Source organism: Ammospiza nelsoni, chromosome Z (assembly GCF_027579445.1).
Source record: "Ammospiza nelsoni isolate bAmmNel1 chromosome Z, bAmmNel1.pri, whole genome shotgun sequence".
Classification (NCBI taxonomy): Eukaryota; Metazoa; Chordata; class Aves; order Passeriformes; family Passerellidae; genus Ammospiza; species Ammospiza nelsoni.
The window spans coordinates 88,043,705-88,056,819 of NC_080669.1; the positions used below are offsets into that span (position 1 = coordinate 88,043,705).

General features: G+C 33.4%; 1 long non-coding RNA gene across 1 annotated transcript; it reads left to right on the forward strand.

Moving 5' to 3' along the window:
• Positions 1-4,406: 4,406 nt before the first annotated feature.
• LOC132086269 (uncharacterized) lies at positions 4,407-12,034 on the forward strand. The gene is made up of 3 exons (XR_009420399.1): positions 4,407-4,572; positions 6,600-6,677; positions 11,904-12,034. It is a non-coding gene; the product is annotated as an uncharacterized LOC132086269 (long non-coding RNA).
• The last annotated feature ends 1,081 nt before the right edge of the window (positions 12,035-13,115 follow it).

Here is a 13,115-nt window from a genome sequence, read left to right on the forward strand (position 1 = left end):
TTGGGGAAAATTGGAAAAAATCAGAAAAAAATTGGGAAAAATTGGGAAAAAATTGGGAATAAAATTGAGAATAAAATGGGAAAAAATGGGGAAATTTTTTTTTTTAAATCCGGAAAAAATTGGGAAAAAATTTGGAATAAAATGGGGAAAAAATTGGGAAAAAATTGAGAAAAAAAAAGGGAAAAAATTGGGAAAAAAAAAGGGAAAAAATTGGGAAAAAATTGGGAATAAAATTGGGGAAAAATTGGGAAAAATTGGGAAAAAATCAGAAAAAATTGGGAAAAAATTGGGGAAAAAATGGGGAAAAAATGAGAATAAAATGGGAAAAATTGGGAAAAAATTTGGAATAAAATGGAGAAAAAATGGATAAAAATTGGAATAAATTGAGGAAAAATTGGGAAAAATTGAGAAATAAATGGGAAAAAATTGGGAAAAAATTGAGAATAAAATGGGAAAAATTGGGACAAAAAATCGAGAAAAAATGGGGAAAAAATCAGAAAAAAATTGGGAAAAAATTGGGAATAAAATGGGGGAAAATTGGGAAAAAATTGGGGAAAAAATCAGAAAAAAATTGGGAATAAAATTGGGAAAAATTGGGATTAAAATGGAGAAAAATGGAAAAAATTGAGAATAAAATGGGAAAAAATTGGGAATAAAATGGGAAAAATTAGGAAAAATTGGGAATAAAATGGGGGAAAATTGGGAAAAAATTGGGGAAAAAATCAGAAAAAAAAGGGAAAAAATTTGGAATAAAATGGGAAAAAATTGAGAATAAAATGGGAAAAATTGGGAAAAAATTGGGAAAAAATCAGGAAAAAATTGAGAATAAAATGGGAATAAAATGAGAAAAAATTCGGAAAAAATTTTGAAAATTTGGGAAAAATTGGGAATAAAATAGAGAAAAATTCGGAAAAAAATTGGGGAAAAATTGGGAAAAAATTGAGAATAAAATGGGAAAAATTGGGATAAAAATCGTGAAAAAAAGGGGAAAAAATCAGAAAAAAATTGGGAAAATTTTAGAAAAAATTGAGAATAAAATGAAGAAAAAATGGAAAAAATTTAGGAAAAATTTGAGAATAAAAATGGGGAAAAATTGGGGAAAAAATTGGAATAAAAATGGGAAAAAATTGGGAAAATTGGGGGAAAAATTGAGAATAAAATGGGGAAAAATTGGGAAAAAATTGGGGAAAAATTGGGATAAAATTTGGAAAAAATTGGGAATAAAATGGGAAAAATTGGGAAAAAATTTGGAAAAAATTTGGAAAAATTTGGAATAAAATGGAAAAAAATTGGGAAAAATTCGGGGAAAATTGGGAAAAATTTGGAAAAAATTTGGAAAAAATGGGGAATAAAATGGGAAAAAATTGCGAAAAAATTGGGAAAAAAAATTTAAAAAATCTGGAAAAAATTGGGAATAAAATCGGGAAAAAATGGGGGAAAATTGGGAAAAAATTGAGAAAAAAAAGGGAAAAAATTGGGAAAAATTAGGAAAAAATTGGGAAAAATTGGGAGAAAAATTGGGCAAAAATTTGGAATAAAATGGGAAAAAATTGGGAATAAAATGGAAAAAAAAGGAAAATAAAAGGGAATAAATTGAGGAAAAATTGGGGAAAAAAATTGAGAATAAAATGGGAATAAAATGGGAAAAAATTGGGAACAATTGGGAAAAAATGGGAAAAAATTGGGAAAAAATTTGGAAAAAATTTGGAATAAAATGGAGAAAAATCGGGGAAAAATGGAAAAAAATTTAAAGAAATTGGAAGAAAATTGGAGAAAAATGGGGGGAAATTGGAGAAAAAATTGGACTAAAATGGAGAAAAATTTGGGATGTAATGGGAATAAAATTGGGGGGAAATTGGAGAAAAATTTGGATTAAAATGAGAATAAAATGGGGGAGAATGGGAATAAAATTGGGAATAAAATGGGGGAAAATGAGGAAAAAATTGGGGAAAATATGGAAAAATGGGGCAAAAATGGGGAAAAATTGGGGAAAATTTGGAGGAAAAAATGGGGGAAAAATGGGGGAAATTGGGAAAATATTGGAAAAAAAGGGGAATAAAATGGTGAAAAATTGGGGGAAAAATGGGAAAAAATGGGGGAAATTTGGGGAAAATGAGGAAAAAAATGGGGGAGAAAATGGGGAATAAAATGGGGGACGATTGGGGGAAAAATGGAATAAAATGGGGGAAAAAATGAGGAAAAAATGAGGAATAAAATGAGGAAAAAATGAGGAAAAAATGAGGAAAAAATGAGGAAAAATGGAGAAAATTCGCAATGAAATGGGGAAGAAAATGGGGGGGGAAATGGCGGGAAAATGACGGAAAACGACGGAAAAATGGTGGAAAAGCCGCCCAAAAATCCGGGAAAAAAAAGTTGGAAACCCCTAAAACCCCTTAAATCACCCCAAAACGAAAGAAAAGACCCCAAAAATTTAAAAAAACCTACAAAAATTAAATAAAACCCCCAAAAAATCGGAATTAATTCGAGCCCTCCACCTTTTTCCCCCCCGTCCCCTCAGGAGCCTCTGAGGGCGCCCGCGAGCGCCTCCCGCCCTTTTTTATTCCCAATTTTTCTCTTTTTTTGGTCCATTTTTCCCTTTTTTTCCCTCAAATTTCCCCCGAAATTACCCGGGACACGCAGGAGATGAAGCGAGGAAAGATGAAAAGGCAAAATTTCCAGGTTTTTATTAAAAAAATCCCCCAAAAAATCGGAATTAATTCGAGCCCTCCCCCTTTTTCCCCCCCCGTGCCCTCAGGAGCCTCTGAGGGCGCCCGCGAGCGCCTCCCGCCCTTTTTTATTCCCAATTTTTCTCTTTTTTTGGTCCATTTTCCCCTTTTTTTCCCTCAAATTTCCCCCGAAATTACCCGGGACACGCAGGAGATGAAGCGAGGAAGGATGAAAAGGCAAAATTTCCAGGTTTTTATTAAAAAATCCCCCCAAAAAATCGGAATTAATTCGAGCCCTCCCCCTTTTTCCCCCCCCGTCCCCTCAGGAGCCTCTGAGGGCGCCCGCGAGCGCCTCCCGCCCTTTTTTATTCCCAATTTTTCTCTTTTTTTTTGTCCATTTTTCCCTTTTTTTCCCTGAAATTTCCCCCGAAATTACCCGGGACACGCAGGAGATGAAGCGAGGAAGGATGAAAAGGCAAAATTTCCAGGTTTTTATTAAAAAAAAAACCCAAAAAATCGGAATTAATTCGAGCCCTCCCCCTTTTTCCCCCCCCGTCCCCTCAGGAGCCTCTGAGGGCGCCCGCGAGCGCCTCCCGCCCCCTTTTATTCCCAATTTTTCTCTTTTTTTTGTCCATTTTTCCCTTTTTTTCCCTCAAATTTCCCCCGAAATTACCCGGGACACGCAGGAGATGAAGCGAGGAAGGATGAAAAGGCAAAATTTCCAGGTTTTTATTAAAAAATCCCCCCAAAAAATCGGAATTAATTCGAGCCCTCCCCCTTTTTCCCCCCCGTCCCCTCAGGAGCCTCTGAGGGCGCCCGCGAGCGCCTCCCGCCCTTTTTTATTCCCAATTTTTCTCTTTTTTTTTGTCCATTTTCCCCTTTTTTTCCCTCAAATTTCGCCCGAATTTACCCGGGACACGCAGGAGATGAAGCGAGGAAGGATGAAAAGGCAAAATTTCCAGGTTTTTATTAAAAAAATCCCCCAAAAAATCGGAATTAATTCGAGCCCTCCCCCTTTTTCCCCCCCGTCCCCTCAGGAGCCTCTGAGGGCGCCCGCGAGCGCCTCCCGCCCTTTTTTATTCCCAATTTTTCTCCTTTTTTGGTCCATTTTTCCCTTTTTTTCCCTCAAATTTTCCCCGAAATTACACGGGACACGCAGGAGATGAAGCGAGGAAGGATGAAAAGGCAAAATTTCCAGGTTTTTATTAAAAAAATCCCCCCAAAAATCGGAATTAATTCGAGCCCTCCCCATTTTCCCCCCCGTCCCCTCAGGAGCCTCTGAGGGCGCCCGCGAGCGTCTCCCGCCCTTTTTTATTCCCAATTTTTCTCTTTTTTTTGTCCATTTTTCCCTTTTTTTCCCTCAAATTTTCCCCGAAATTACACGGGACACGCAGGAGATGAAGCGAGGAAGGATGAAAAGGCAAAATTTCCAGGTTTTTATTAAAAAAATCCCCCAAAAAATCGGAATTAATTCGAGCCCTCCCCCTTTTTCCCCCCCCGTGCCCTCAGGAGCCTCTGAGGGCGCCCGCGAGCGTCTCCCGCCCCCTTTTATTCCCAATTTTTCTCTTTTTTTTGTCCATTTTTCCCTTTTTTTCCCTCCAATTTTCCCCGAAATTACCCGGGACACGCAGGAGATGAAGCGAGGAAGGATGAAAAGGCAAAATTTCCAGGTTTTTATTAAAAAAATCCCCCAAAAAATCGGAATTAATTCGAGCCCTCCCCCTTTTTCCCCCCCGTCCCCTCAGGAGCCTCTGAGGGCGCCCACGAGCGGCTCCCGCCCCCTTTTATTCCCAATTTTTCTCTTTTTTTGGTCCATTTTTCCCTTTTTTTCCCTCCAATTTTCCCCGAATTTACCCGGGACACGCAGGAGATGAAGCGAGGAAGGATTTAAAATCCAAATTTCCAGGTTTTTATCGGATTTTTCTTTGTTTTTCCAAGGGTTTGGGGAGGGTTTTGTTCGCGCGAGGGGAGGGATCAAGCGGCGCGGCGTGAGGGGATAAGAGGTAAAAATTAATTTTTTTTACCCCAAAAATTGCGAATTTTACCCCAAAATTTCACCTAGTCAACCCTTAAACCTTAAGTTTTTAACCCTAAAAATCCCGGATTTTTAACCCTAAAAATTCCGGATTTTTCCCCTCACGATTCCCATTTGTTCCCCTTCCAGCACCCAAACTCGCCGGCTTTTAACCCCTTAAATTCCGATTTTTTTTTTCCAAAAATTCCCTTTTTTTTCCCCAAAATTCCCAATTTTTTAACCCCCAAACCTTCAATTTTTAACCCTAAAAAAATCAGAATTTTTAACCCCAAAAATTCCGGATTTTTCCCCTCACGATTCCCGTTTGTTCCCCTTCCAGGACCCAAACTCGCCGGCTTTTAACCCCTTAAATTCCGATTTTTTTTTCCAAAAATTCCCATTTTTTTCCCCAAAATTCCCAATTTTTTAACCCCCAAACCTTCAATTTTTAACCCTAAAAAAATCAGAATTTTTAACCCCAAAAATTCCGGATTTTTCCCCTCACGATTCCCATTTTTTCCCCTTCCAGCACCCAAACTTTCCCCATTTTTAACCCTAAAAATTCCAATTTTTTTCTAAAAATTCCCATTTTTTTCCCCAAAATTCCCAATTTTTTAACCCCCAAACCTTCAATTTTTAACCCTAACAATTCCGCATTTTTAACCCCAAAAATTCGGATTTTTACCCCCAAATTCCCAATTTAGAACCCCAGAAAAAGCCGAAAAAAATTCCAAAATATTCCCAAAAAAATCCTAAAAAAATCCCCCAAAATTTGGAAAAAATCTCAAAAATTCCCCCCCAAAAATCGAAATTTTTGGGGTTTAAATTTGGCAATTTTGGGGGAAAAAAAGTGAATTTTGGGGGATTTTTTGGGGAATTTTTTGGTTTTTTTTCTGAATTTTTTGGGAATTTTTTAAGAATTTTTCGGGATTTTTTTAAAAAATTTTTTGGGAATTTTTTGGTTTTTAAAAAGTTTTTGGGAATTTTTTTAGGGTTCAGCTTTGGGAGTTTTGGGGTTAAAAATTGGAATTTTAGGGGTAAAATTTGGGAATTTTGGGGGATTTTTTTGGAGTTTTTTTCTGAATTTTTTTGGGAATTTTTTAGGGAATTTTTGGGAATTTTTTGAGAATTTTTTGGGGATTTTTTAGGATTTTTTTGGGTTTTTTTTGAATTTTTTAGGAATTTTTTTAGGATTTCTTTAATTTTTTGGGGAATTTTTTGGTGGAATTTTTGTCATTTTTTTGGGAATTTTTTTTGGGATTTTTTTTTTTTGGAATTTTTAGGAGTTTTTTTGAATTTTTTTGGGAATTTTTTGGGATTTTTTAGGATTTTTTTTTTTTTTGGGAATTTTTTTAGGATTTTTTTGAAAATTTTGGGGGGAATTTTTGGGAATTTTTTTAAAATTTTTTAGGATTTTTAAAAATTTTTTGGGAATTTTTTGGGGGAATTTTTTGCGATTTTTTTGGGAAATTTTTTGGGATTTTTTTAGGATTTTTTTGGGATTTTTTAGGAAATTTTGGGGAATTTCTTGGGAATTTTTGGGGATTTTTTTGGGATTTTTTTTCGGGATTTTTTTTTGGAATTTTCTCGGCATTTTTTTGGGTTTTTTCAGAATTTTTTGGGGGATTTTTTGTTTATTTTTTCAGATTTTTAATTTTAATTATCAAAGGCATTTTTGGAGGTTTTTCACTGAATTTTTTGGTTTTTTTTAGGATATTTTGGGAATTTTTGGGGAATTTTTTAGGATTTTTTTTGAATTTTTTGGAAATTTTTGGGGATTTTTTTAGGATTTTTTCAGAATTTTTGGGGGATTTTTTTGGGGTTTTTTTTTTATTTTTTTTCAGATTTTTAATTTTAATTATTAAAGGCATTTTTGGAGGTTTTTCACTGAATTTTTTGGGTTTTTTTTGCATTTTCAGGTGGGAACAGAATGGAAATCTCCTGGATTTGGCTCCTGGCGCTGCTGGCGGTGACAAAGGGACAGCAAAAAGCAACAGGTGAGAGCCCAAAAATTCCCAAAAATTTCCCAAAAAATCCCCAAAAAATTCCCAAAAAATTCCCAAAAAATCCTAAAAAAATTCCCCAAAAATTCCCAAAAAATCCTAAAAAAATTCCCCAAAAATTCCCAAAAAATCTTAAAAAAAATTGCCAAAAAATCCTCAAAAAATTCGGAAAAAATCCTAAAAAAATTCCCAAAAAATTCTCAAAAAATTCATTAAAAATTCCCCCAAAATTCACAAAAAATTCCCAAAAAATTCATTAAAAATTCTCAAAAAATTCATAAAAAATTCCCAAAAAATTCTCAAAAAATTCAATAAAATTCCCCAAAAATTCACAAAAAATTCCCAAAAAATTCCCAAAAAATCTTAAAAAAAATTGCCAAAAAATCCTCAAAAAAATCGGAAAAAATCCTAAAAAAATTCCCAAAAAATTCTCAAAAATTCCCAAAAATTCCCAAAAAATAAAAAAAAATTCCTAAAAATTCCCAAAATATCCCAAAAAAATTCCCAAAAAATCCTAAAAAAATTCCCAAAAAATGCCCAAAAAATCTTAAAAAATTCAAAAAAAATTCCCAAAAAATTCCCAAAAAATTCCCAAAAAATTCCGAAAAAAATTCCTAAAAATTTTTTTAAAGTTCCCCAAAAATTCCCAAAAAAACCTAAAAAAATTCCCAAAAAATCCTAACAAAATTCCTAAAAATTTTTTTAAAAATTCCCCCAAATTCCCAAAAATCCTAAAAAAAATTCCCCAAAAAATTCTCAAAAAATTAATAAAAAATTTGCAAAAAATTCTCAAAAAATTCCCAAAAAATTCCAAAAAATTCCCAAAAAATTCTCAAAAAATTCATTAAAAATTCTCAAAAAATTCATAAAAAATTCCCAAAGAAATTCCCAAAAAATCCTAAAAAAATTCCCAAAGAAATTCCCAAAAAATCCTAAAAAAAATCGAAAAAAATTCCCAAAAAATTCTCAAAAAATTCCAAAAAAATTCACCAAAAAATCCTAAAAAAATTCCCCAAAAATTCCCAAAAAATCCTAAAAAAATCCCCCAAAAATCCCCAAAAAATCCCCAAAATATTTTAAAAAAATTCTGAAAAACTCCCAAAACATTCCCAAAACATCCTAAAAAAATTCCCCAAAATTTTCCAAAAAATCCTAAAAAAATTCCAAAAAATTTCCAAAAAATTCTCAAAAATTCCCAAAAATTCCCAAAAAATAAAAAAAAAATTCCAAAAATTTTTTAAAAATTCCCAAAAAATTCCCAAAAAATAAAAAAAAATTCCCCAAAAATTCCCAAAAAATTCTCAAAAAATTCCAAAAAAAATTCCCCAAAAAATTCTATAAAAATTCTCAAAAAAATTCTAAAAAAATTTCCCCCAAAAATTCCCAAAAAATCCTCAAAAAATTCGGAAAAAAATCCTAAAAAAAATTCAAAAAAATTCCCAAGAAATCCTGAAAAAATTCGGAAAAAAATCCTAAAAAAATTCCAAAAAAATTCCCAAAAAATTCCCAAAAAATCCTAAAAAAATCCCAAAAAATTCCCAAAAAATTCTCAAAAATTCCCCAAAATTTCCCCAAAACATCCTAAAAAATTCCCAAAAAAATTCCCAAAAAATTCTCAAAAAATTCCGAAAAAAATTCCTAAAAATTTTTTAAAAATTCCCAAAAAATTCCCAAAAAATTCCCAAAAAATCTTTAAAAAATTCCCCAAAAAATTCCCAAAAAATCCTAAAAAAATTCTCAAAAAATCCAAAAAAGTTTTATAAAATTTGCTAAAAAATCCCAAAAAATCCCCAAAAAATCCTAAAAAATTTCCAAAAAATTGCCAAAAAATCCTTAAAAAAAACCCCAAAAATTCTCAAAAAATCCTGAAAAAAGTCCCAAAAAATCCCCCAAAAATCCTAAAAAAATTCCCAAAAAATCCTAAAAAAATCCAAAAAAATTCCCAAAAATATTCCCAAAAAATTCAGATTATAATGGGGAAAATGGGTACAAAATGGGGAAAAATGGAGAAAAAGTGGAAAAAATTTGGAGAAAATTTCTGAAAATTTGGGGAAAATTGGGGGAAAAAGGGGAAAAAATGTGAGAGAAGTTGGAGAAAAATCAGAATAAAATTGGAGAAAATTTGGGAAAAATTTTGGAAAAAATTTGGGAAAAATTGGGCGAAAATTTGGCACAAAATGGCAGCAAATGGGGAAAGAAATGGGGAAAAACGGAGAAAAAGTGGGAAAAATTTTGGAGAAAATTTCTGAAAATTTGGGGAAAATTGAGGGAAAATGGGAAAAAAATTGGAGCAAAGTTAGAGAAAAATTGGAATAAAATTGGGGAAAATTTGGGAAAAATTTTGGAAAAAATTTGGGAAAAATTGGGCGAAAATTTGGCATAAAATGGCGGCAAATGGGGAAACAAAATGGTGGAAAATGGGGAACAAAATGGGGAAAAATGGAGAAAAAGTGGGAAAAAATTTGGAGAAAATTTCTGAAAATTTGGGGAAAGTTGAGGGAAAATGGGAAAAAAATTGGAGCAAAGTTAGAGAAAAATTGGAATAAAATTGGGGAAAATTTGGCAAAAATTTTGGAAAAAATTTGGGAAAAATTGGGCGAAAATTTGGCACAAAATGGCAGCAAATGGGGAAAAAAATGGGGAAAAATGGAGAAAAAGTGGGAAAAATTTTGGAGAAAATTTCTGAAAATTTGGGGAAAATTGGGGGAAAAATGGGAAAAAATGTGAGAGAAGTTGGAGAAAAATCGGAATAAAATTGGAGAAAATTTGGGAAAAATTTTGGAAAAAATTGGGGAAAAATTGGGCGAAAATTTGGCACAAAATGGCGGCAAATGGGGAAAAAAAAAGGGGAAAAATGGAAAAAAAGTGGGAAAAATTTTGGAGAAAATTTCTGAAAATTTGGGGAAAATTGGGGGAAAAAGGGGAAAAAATGGGGGAGAAGTTGGAGAAAAATTGGAATAAAATTGGAGAAAATTTTTGAAAAATTTTGGAAAAATTGGGGAAAATTTGGGAAAAATTTGGCACAAAATGGCAGCAAATGGGGAAAAAATGGGGAAAAATGGACAAAAAGTGGGAAAAATTTTGGAGAAAATTTCTGAAAATTTGGGGAAAATTGGGGGAAATGGGAAAAAATTTGGAGCAAAGTTAGAGAAAAATTGCGATAAAATTGGGGAAAATTTGGGAAAAATTTTGGAAAAAATTGGGGAAAAATTGGGCGAAAATTTGGCACAAAATGGCAGCAAATGGGGAAAAAAATGGGGAAAATGGAGAAAAATTTGGAAAAAAATTGGAGGAAGTTTCTGAAAATTTGGGGAAAAGTGGGGGAAAAAGGGGAAAAAATGGGGGAGAAGTTGGAGAAAAGTCGGAATAAAATTGGGGAAAATTTAGGAAAAATTTTGGAAAAAATTTGGGAAAAATTGGGCGAAAATTTGGCACAAAATGGCAGCAAATGGGGAAAAAAATGGGGAAAAAAGGAGAAAAAGTGGGAAAAAATTTGGAGAAAATTTCTGAAAATTTGGGGAAAAGTGGGGGAAAAAGGGGAAAAAATGGGGGAGAAGTTGGAGAAAAATCGGAATAAAATTGGAGAAAATTTGGGAAAAATTTTGGAAAAATTTGGGAAAAATTTGGCACAAAATGGCGGCAAATGGGGAAAAATATGGGGAAAAATGGAGAAAAAGTGGGAAAAAAATTGGAGGAAATTTCTGAAAATTTGGGGAAAAGTGGGGGAAAAAGGGGAAAAAATGGGGGATAAGTTGGAGAAAAACTGGAATAAAATTGGAGAAAATTTGGGAAAAATTTTGGAAAAAATTGGGGAAAAATTGGAGGAAATTGGGCACAAAATGGCGGCAAATGGGGAAAAAATGGGGAAAAATGGAGAAAAAGTGGGAAAAAATTTGGAGAAAATTTCTGAAATTTTGGGGAAAATTGGGGGAAAAAGGGGAAAAAATGGTGGAGAAGTTGGAGAAAAATCAGAATAAAATTGGAGAAAATTTGGGAAAAATTTTGGAAAAAATTTGGGAAAAATTGGGCGAAAATTTGGAGCAAAATGGCGGCAAATGGGGAAACAAAATGGCGGCAAATGGGGAACAAAATGGCGGAAAAAGGAGAAAAATGGAGAAAAAGTGGGAAAAAATTTGGAGAAAATTTCTGAAAATTTGGGGAAAATTGGGGGAAAATTGGGAAAAAATGTGAGAGAAGTTGGAGAAAAATCGGAATAAAATTGGAGAAAATTTGGGAAAAATTTTGGAAAAATTTGGGAAAAATTTGGCACAAATGGGCAAAATGGCGAGAAATGAAATGGGAAAAATGGAGAAAAAGTGGGAAAAAAATTGGTGGAAATTTCTGAAAATTTGGGGAAAATTGGGGGAAAATGGGAAAAAAATTGGAGCAAAGTTAGAGAAAAATTGGAATAAAATTGTGGAAAATTTGGGAAAAATTTTGGAAAAAATTTGGGAAAAATTGAGTGAAAATTTGGCACAAAATGGCGGCAAATGGGGAAACAAAATGGCGGCAAATGGGGAAAAAAATGAGGAAAAATGGAGAAAAAGTGGGAAAAAATTTGGAGAAAATTTCTGAAAATTTGGGGAAAATTGGGGGAAAAAGGGCAAAAATTGGGTGCAAAGTTAGAGAAAAATTGGAATAAAATTGGGGAAAATTTGGGAAAAATTTTGGAAAAAATTGGGGAAAAATTGGATGAAATTGGGCACAAAATGGCAGCAAATGGGGAAAAAAATGGGGAAAAATGGAGAAAAAGTGGGAAAAAATTTGGAGAAAATTTCTGAAAATTTGGGGAAAATTGGGGGAAAAAGGGCAAAAATTGGGTGCAAAGTTAGAGAAAAATTGGAATAAAATTGGGGAAAATTTGGGAAAATTTTGGAAAAAATTGGGGAAAAATTGGATGAAATTGGGCACAAAATGGCAGCAAATGGGGAAAAAAATGGGGAAAAATGGAGAAAAAGTGGGAAAAATTTTGGAGAAAATTTCTGAAAATTTGGGGAAAATTGGGGGAAAATGGGAAAAAATTGGAGCAAAGTTAGAGAAAAATTGGAATAAAATTGGGGAAAATTTGGGAAAAGTTTTGAAAAAAATTGGGGCAAAAAACGGAAAAAATTGGGGGAAAAAAATAGGGAAAAAATCCGTAAAAAATCCAATTTCCCTCCGATTTTCGCCAAATTTTTTTTTAATTAAAAATTGAATTAATTTAATTTTATTTTTTGGTAGAATCTCAAGTTCCTGAACAACCCAGCTCCCTGCAGCTCCACCCTTTGCCCGCGGGGATCTCGCTGAGCTGGAGCCCCCCCCTGAACCCCCAAATTTTCATCCGGGGTTTCCTCATTTCCTACGGCTTGGGCAGTCCCTATGCTCACACTGTCACCTTGGACAGCCAGCAAAACTCCTACAAAATCCTTAATTTGGGTGAGTTTTAATTAATTTCTTAATTAAAAAACCCGTTAATTAATTCCCCGTTTTTTTCGGATTTTTTTCCCAATTTTTTTCCCGTTTTTTCCGATTTTTTTCTCCAATTTTTGCCAATTTTATCCCAATTTTTCTCTAATTTTGCTCCAATATTTCTCCATTTTTCCCCCAATTTTCCCCAAATTTTCAGAAATTTTCTCCAAATTTTTTCCCACTTTTTCTCCCTTTTTCCCCATTTTTTCCCCATTTTTTTCCCCCTTTGCCGCCATTTTATTCCCATTCTTCCCCAATTTTTCCCGAATTTTTTCAAAAATTTTTCACCAATTTTCTCCAATTTTATCCCAATTTTTCTCCAACTTCTCCCACATTTTTTTTCCTTTTTCCCCCAATTTTCCCCAAATATTCAGAAATTTTATCCAAATTTTTTCCCACTTTTTCTCCCTTTTTCACCTTTTTATTCCCCATTTGCCGCCAATTGTTCCCCAATCTTTCCCCAATTTTTCCCAAAATTTTTCCCCAATTTTCTCCATTTTTATCCCAATTTTTCTCTAATTTTGCTCCAATATTTCCCCCTTTTTCTCCCACTTTTCCCCAAATTTTCAGAAATTTTCTCCAAATTTTTTCCCACTTTTTCTCCCTTTTCCCCCTTTTTATTCCTCATTTGCCGCCAATTGTTTCCCAGTCTTCCTCCAAATTTTTCCAAAATTTTTCCCCAATTTTCCCCAATTTTATCCCAATTTTTCTCTAATTTTGCTCCAATATTTCCCCCTTTTTCCCCCAATTTTCCCCAATTTTCAGAAATTTTCTCCAAATTTTTTCCCACTTTTTCTCCCTTTTTCCCCATTTTTTCCCCATTTTTTTCCCCTTTGCCGCCATTTTGTTCCCATTCTTCCCCAATCTTCCTCCAATTTTTTAAAAAATTTTTCCGCAATTTACCCCAATTTTATCCCAATTTTTCTCTAATTTTGCTCCAATATTTCCCCCTTTTTCCCCCACTTTTCCCCAAATTTTCAGAAA